Raw genomic sequence first — 7,682 nt, forward strand, 5'->3', positions numbered from 1 at the left:
ATATTGGGACTGCAGGATTCGGGCAGTAAATCACTGTACAGCTAGACCATGATGCCTACCTGTCACATCAGTGGCATGGTAATTATGTCATGCTGCCCTGTGACATTCTCTTATTACAGCTAATAGCAGCTTTCGTATTTTGCTGTGCCTGAACATGGAAAACAGTTGTAGTTCTTAGAAAGTTTATAGCTGTAGGCTATAGAAATACTGCATTACAAATGCTAAATTAATAGGTATTTAATAAATTACCTTCTCTCCATTAACTTTTATCAGCATGCCAAGTGTTGCAATGTAGACTGTAAAATCAGTGGTAGTTTGTTCACTGGTGTGGGTAACATGCATGACTGCAGCATGACTTGAGAGTGCATATCCCATCATGGCAGCGATGCTGGGTGAAGGCATAGAGAGAAAATAAGATTAGTTACTGCTGTCTTTCAGTGCAGTAGTACTGGTACAGCATTTACCCATAGATTAAACATTTACCCCTTTTCTTGTCTTTGTTTTTAGTATCTAAACTTGTGTCTGTAGTAAGATTCTCCATTCTTTGTTAGAGGCAGAATGTGTACCACAGCGTTTATCGAAAGGGATGCCTTATGCCACAAAAGAAAACACAGCTCATAGTGGGATGGAGGAAAGAGTTTCCATTTAACTTTGTAGAAAAACACACTGAAGACAAACAGATTTGATCTACCCACACTTTATTTTCTTCATACCTCTTCATTAAAAAAAAAAAATAGATGAAGAGGAGATTTTACAGAAAACGTTGATATATTTTCATGAAAGGAAGAGCTAACCTCATCCTGTTAGAAAACATCTTGCATCTTCATCTATCACTGCCTGACTGCTATTGTGTACTGTTTTCCTCTCAGCCTGTGAATTCACCGGATCACCTGGCTGGAGAGAACATTTCACCCACACAGCTCACTCCTCACTTCCCCTGTGCTTTAGAACCCCCCGTGTCACTGTACTGACAGTGCAGACTCACGGTGAGCAGCTAAATTTTATTCCTTCTTGTATTAGGAATTTTTATTGGCTGTTCTAGGACTGTGACTTAAATTGATTGTCACTAAATACAACTCAGACCTTAGAGAAGAAGGTGTCTGCAATTTTTTAATAGATTTTGGGATATTGACAAAAGCTAATCATAGCATATTGATGATACTCTTCACTCAGGTCTGTGCGGATCAGGAAGAGGGTTTTCAAATGGTAATTCAGGATAGCTTCTGCTCAGTTGTTTTCTTAGCCTCACTGAGCTAAAGTTTGTTTTTGTAAACACCTTTCTTTTTTTCCACTTCAGTATTTAGAGCAGGCATGTCAGGCCAACCAGTCTTTTTAGCTGAACACAAATAGTCATCTTGTTAATCCTGGGATTTCCATTGCAAGCCTTTCTTGCATCCCTGGGTTAATGAATTTGGGATGCAGCTGTTACACCTGAACAGTATTGTGCAGGTATTGACTTCCACTCAAAAAGATTTTTAGCTGGGGGGACAAAAAGGTATGTTGGTTGTTTTCCAGTCTTTGATCTGCAAAGATTGTTTCTATAGCAGAGGGCATTACACAGCTTCTTCCTTGAGGTTTGTAGGGCACAGTTGGCAGCGTCCAACTGTTGCCAGTGTTGGTTTTCCTTACGTTGCTTACTCACAGTGCAACTGGGATCATCAAGAGTATGTATGTACAAAACATCCTGTTGACAACCTCAGCACAAACATCAGTGGCAGAAAAAGAAAAGGGCAACTAAAATACTTCTTAGTTTTTTCAAGTACAGTATCTCCAGATCAGGACTCAGGACAGTGATAAAGGTGTCTGTGGAGTTTGTACAATTACTGTCTGTAATGTAGTTCATCTCCTAAAAGAATGTAATCATTTTCACTCTTTGGCACTTCTATGCAAATTAGCAGACAAATTAGTGCCATTAGAAGATACAGGCCAACAGATGCACTTTTTTATTATGCTTCCTTGTGACTGAAGAGACAGAAGTGGGAAATATCTGGAAAATTTCAATTCAGTATACTTCACATTTATTGACTGCTCGATATTGTGCAGACAAGTTCCTAAGCTTTGCATAGGTATTAAATTTATTCTGTTTATTTCTATGAATTAATCAATTAATGAACAATGTACAGTATTGAGCTCTGTCAACAACTTGTATCTATAGAACAGAAAAACACCCCCAGTGCGTGGTGAACTACTATAGTTTGACACAAAACTCGCATCAAGAGGATCTTCCTTGATAAGTGAGGAAGTGGCATGATCTGTCATTAGCTTCCTTCTAACGAGAAACAGGTATCTACAACCACATCTTTAGACTCCCACGCCACTGTGGATATCAAGATGTTAAGCTTGGTTTATTTTAAAGGTCATCCTGTGAGATCTCATGCACAATTTCTAAGCCATAAACAAAATATAGCTCCATAAAAGGAAAATGCAGATTATCAAAAGTGAGTGAAACTTAACGCAGCGTCTAAAAATAGACTCTGACATTACTTTTCTGACTCAAAAACATTAGCAATTATGCGCAGGGTTTGGTTTTTTTTGGTTGATATGAGGAAAAATTTCAAGTCTGAGTGGAATATGGTTTTATCCTATATGATAGCAAAATCCAAAATAGGCCAAGTGTTAAGAGTATATGGAGCATCTGCTGTGAAGAATTTACCATCTAAGAGAACAAAGCTGAACAACAGAGCAGACAGGATAGAGCTACAAAGGGTGAAAGGTAGGGAGGAGCACAAAGCTGACTGACCCAATTTTCACAAGAGTAGAGGAGAAGCTGGAGTACATATTTTTTCATTTTTTGTGCTTAGTGGCAAGGATGGATGTGATTGAAGGAGGAGGAAGCCGAGGGACTCAGAATGGGCCCGTGGTATCATCAAGACAATGGAGAAAGAAAAAACATTATACAAAGCATCTTAAAGAATGTGTTGTGGATGAACTGGTGAGCAGAAAGTTAAAATAGTCAGGGATGTGGAACTGGGGTCGCATGAAGCTAAATTAATGTCAGGGGAAAATTATTTGCCATCTCCATGAGTGCTTTTATTGGTAATTTAGGTATGACTCCAAGATCTTGGATGATGTCCTGAATTCAGAGCTACCCACTATATATATGAGAAGTATTGATGGACTTTCTTATATATGATGGTTGACAGGAGATTGTTTAAAATGGAAATCAGCATTTTTTCAAGTTTTCACTAGTTGAGTATAGGGCTTTAGACTGAATTACTTATAAAGGATGAAATGCTGGTTGAATTAGATGGATTACAACAACATACTTTGGATCTAAATTCTCACAAACTTAAAAGCTATTTAGCCAAGGAATTTTGCTCTGAGCATTTTTCTGTACAATTTTTAAATTGTGTACTTAAGAAGAAGGAACTGATATGCAATAATTCATGGGGACTGCATGAGATTTTTCATGAAATGTATTATGTTTAACAGAGATGGGAAGTGAACTGAAGAATGCCAAAAAGGGATATTGAATGACCATCGATTAAGGAAGTTGCTACCTGTCCTTGAGTCTCATAAGAGTGTTGGAAGGACACTGTATTTAAACTACGTTGCCATTATATTCTTGGACTAATTCTTGAAACAACACACATTTCTCAGAGACATTCAAAGCTACTAAATAAAATCGTAGCATTGAATTCAAACCCATTAAACTCTTTCTTTCATGAAAGGAAAAGCAGAGATACAACTGAGGCAAGGGATTGTGAAGGCTGACTTGACATCTATTCTGAAATCTTTAATTGACCTTTTCAGACTCAGCAGTAATTTCATTTCTTTACAGTTCCAGATCCTCTGTTAGAATGGACAGACTATGTTGGTAAGGCTCACATAACAGGCTGTGGTTCAAACCAAGGTATCGAGTCCTTGCCTTCTGCTTGTTATTACAGCCTTTTTTGCTTCTTACCTCTTCCCTTTTGCCAACACAGACACTTGCTTGTGATTGCTTTTATTTTTCAGCTGAATCAGTTCCCTGATTTTATTCACTCTGGGACCACACAAGTCTTAGTGGTGCTACAACAAGAAGGATGGCACGTCAGCAAGAAAGGGTACCTGGGAATGGAGAGTGCCTAAAGAGGGAAAATGGGGATTATTGGCCAGTATTAATCACTTGGGAAAGGTCAGGCCAAACCTCATTAGCTTCAGGCCTAGAAAAATATCTCCTGGCAGTTTATGGGCAGCATTCATATTGGTCAAATGAGACTTATAACTTTTTTGCATTAAATTATCCCTGTGGATGATGAGAGTCATGGCAAAAGAGCCTTCCTGAGCAAGTGTACGGTACTTTGGGAGAAAGTTTGCTTTGTAAGTTCTGTGATTTCTGGGAGCAATTAAGACAAATGTTATTTCCATATAATTGAAGTTGTATTGTTAAAATACCAGTTAAAATGACTGGCTACTGGCAGAAGAGATCTCTGAGCTGGCTAAACATCTCAAGTATTTATTCAGTTTTGTAGAACATCATGCACCCCTGCAATGAAATCTGTGCTGCAGGAGTTCTGCTAACAACAGCTGCTCTACAGCCAGGCTGTCTGTGCTTCATGAGCTGTAGCTCTAAAAATGCCTACAGTGTCCATACACTCTCAGATACACTGGGGAGTTGTTGAGGCAGTATCTGCATTATTGAATGGTTAAATAGTTGTAGTTCAGGTGGACTAGCCATTGATTTTGATGCATATGGCAGCAATGCAAGTTCGTGGAAGAAATCTACATTTCTAAGCCTAGATGGTGATTTTAGGGAAGATTGTATATTTTAAGCCCTAGACATTTTATTACTTCTTGCTAGCTCTCAATAGGGATCATGGCAGCTGATAAACAATTCACTCAAGTGTAGAATCTAAAATTAAATATCTTGTTGTACCTCCTTTATCCTCCCATTATTGTTTCCTGAAAACAAGCATTTTGAAATCATTATTGAATCCACAGCCTACTTGAAAATGTTTACCTTGGGAATTAGTGCTATGGAGGAGGTTTGGGCTAGTGTCTGTGTAGGCTGAAATTCTCTGTCTGTGATTTGGAAGGACAGTGGTCAAGTCAGTTGTACAAGTGTGACTTGTGAAGTCCATTCTAGAAAAGTACAGTGGAAATCTCGTGCTCCTGCATCACACTCTCAGTTCTGCAATGTGTACAACTGTCTGGCCAACTTGACTGGGGAACTGATGCAGAGTAAAAACAAGCCTGCAAAAGAAAGTGGGTTTGTTAGGTGGAATTTTTTGATAACAAAGGGCTACTGCTGCCAGAAGAACCACTCAGGAACCTCCTTTATTTCCCTCTAGGATGCCTTTGAACCAGGTTATATAGTTCCTGGGCTACGCAGCGCCCCGCAGTTTGTATTACCAGATGCTTTGGACAGTATCTCAGTCCTAAATGAAAGATGAAAACAGATACCTTTTCAGCACAGAAGTGGCAGCTGGAAGTATTTAAAGGGTAGATATTGGCAACTAGAAATGAGCTGAAATGGAAGCTAAGTGGATTCTTGTATGTCTAACAAATAGCATTCTTGTACAAAGTGAGTTGTCTTTCCTGGCAATGAGGTGCTCAGACTTGCTTCTTGACTGAGTAACAGATGCTGTGCCTCTTCTCTATGTATGTGAGATAGCAGCATTTAAAATTTTGAGGGAAGTTAGTCTGTAGCAAAGAAAGGCTGTGCCAATTCAAAGTGTGGACAAGAGAACAAATATATTTCATCTTGCAGCAGTTTTTGAGTTAACTGCTTTTAATTGTAAGAGATTATTTTTAAAATAGAACTGCCAGAGGCTAAACTTTGCAGATCATTAAATATAAATACTTTTTCCAAAGGGCCATCAGTTCATCTTACTAAAGAAACTTCTATACAGCTGCTTACTCCTATGATATTCCTAGGGTTTCCTAGTGAGATTTCACTCTTTTCTTCTAAATCATGGAATTCATTCACTTTCTGTCCAGGTATTATTAGTCATGGTAACTAACTGTCAGTGGGAACCTTGTCCAGTCCCTAGAGCAACAGGAGCCAACACAAAGGAGCATTTTTCTTTGATTCCTTTCCTATGGTTCTCTGATAATTTGCCACAAAAGGCAGATTATTTTGACAGACCCAGATATGGGAGTGGCTCCATGTGTAGTCAGACTGGCAGATCTGAGAGGACTGGCAGCTATAGATGGTGTGAAGGAGTTCATCTCTTAATACAGACCAGCTGTACAACTCTGACTATGTCCTCAAATTCAGTAAAGCTTCTTCTCAGATCAAGGCAAAGAAGACAGAAACTCCATTCTAGAAGTTCCTTGTGATACAGAGGGCAAATAAATGTTCATCTTATGGTCTGTATGATTTCTGAATGATAAATTTGAAGTTCTGACTGCTCTGGACAGGCAGATGAGTCTGATCCTTACTGAACTGGTCCCAAAGAGCATAAGGGATGGAAAAAGGCAAAGGAAGGGGAAAGGTCCAGGGGAAAGAACTGAAAGGAAAGTTGTTTCAGGATCCACACTAACCTTTTTTCACTACTCTTTGATGCTGCTCCTGAGAATTTATTATTTTCTAAATTAACAAGGTGGTGACATCTCAAACAATATGTCTTTCTGAGGAGTCCAGGTATTTCTTACAGCTGCTGGGACAGGAGACAGACAAACTGCAGTTATCTGTGAGCCATGTAATATATATCTAGGAAAGCATATAAACTTTTGGGACATTATTCACACTTGAAGGTCGATTGGCAAAAATAATACAGTTGGCTCCAGTCTCCACGTTCCTACCACATCTATTTAAGCCTAGATAAGATAGAAGCTCTTTTAAAAGGATTTGTGCATTTGAGTTTTCTTCTGACTTCTGGCTCCAGATTTTTGTCTATAGATTAAAAAAACACAAGCATGAAGGATTACCAAGAGTTGTTGCTGAAGGAAAATATTTGGGAGGGGAAAGAGAAAGACAAAAATGTGCCTCTGTTCCCTGAAACAAAAGCATATTCTTTGCAATCTCTTTATAGGGGTTCTATCTAGGGAGCATATACACTGGTCAGTCTGTGAAAGGTACTCAGTCTAGTCCCCTTGCACTTCAGAAAATATACCAGGCCCTGGAAGTATCACTGGGGAGGCAGATATGACCTGTAAACAAACTAAGTGTTAGGGATTACCTCCTACCTCATGGAAAAACAAGTACTCTATTATATAGAGTAATAACTCAGCCCTCTATTCATAAAAGTGGGGACTGAGCAGCTGCTTAACAGCTCTTTTTTGTGTATTATAGAGCCTTTAAAATTCTGTCTATGAATTTTTACATACAAATACCGATATTGTGTGTCTGGTTTGGGGACAGCAAACATACTTAATCTTGGAAGTTTGTACATTCATGTGGGGTTGTAAAATAGTCTGCATGTTTTAATTTTTAATTTTCCAATAAACTGCAAGAGTCAGTAACAACAAGCTTGTTCATACAAAAGCAGTGTGAAATTGCAACCTTACCCAGGGTGGGAGACAGAAGGAGAGACCAAGGAGGTCTGTGTGAGACCATTTTTAAGTGGGTATCTCCTTGGTCCTAATAGTGTAAGTCTGATTTATAGGTGGATCAGGGAGCAGGTTAAAACCTGTATTCTCCACATTAGTGCCACCCCCTCTCCAAACAGTTCTTTGAGGGCAACAAGGCAGAAAGAAAAGAAAGGAACAAGGATCCTGGAGACAAGGATGGTTCAAGACAGAACTGCTGGCAAAAG

Source organism: Cyanistes caeruleus, chromosome 12 (assembly GCF_971803275.1).
Source record: "Cyanistes caeruleus chromosome 12, bCyaCae1.hap1.1, whole genome shotgun sequence".
NCBI classification, from domain to species: domain Eukaryota; kingdom Metazoa; phylum Chordata; class Aves; order Passeriformes; family Paridae; genus Cyanistes; species Cyanistes caeruleus.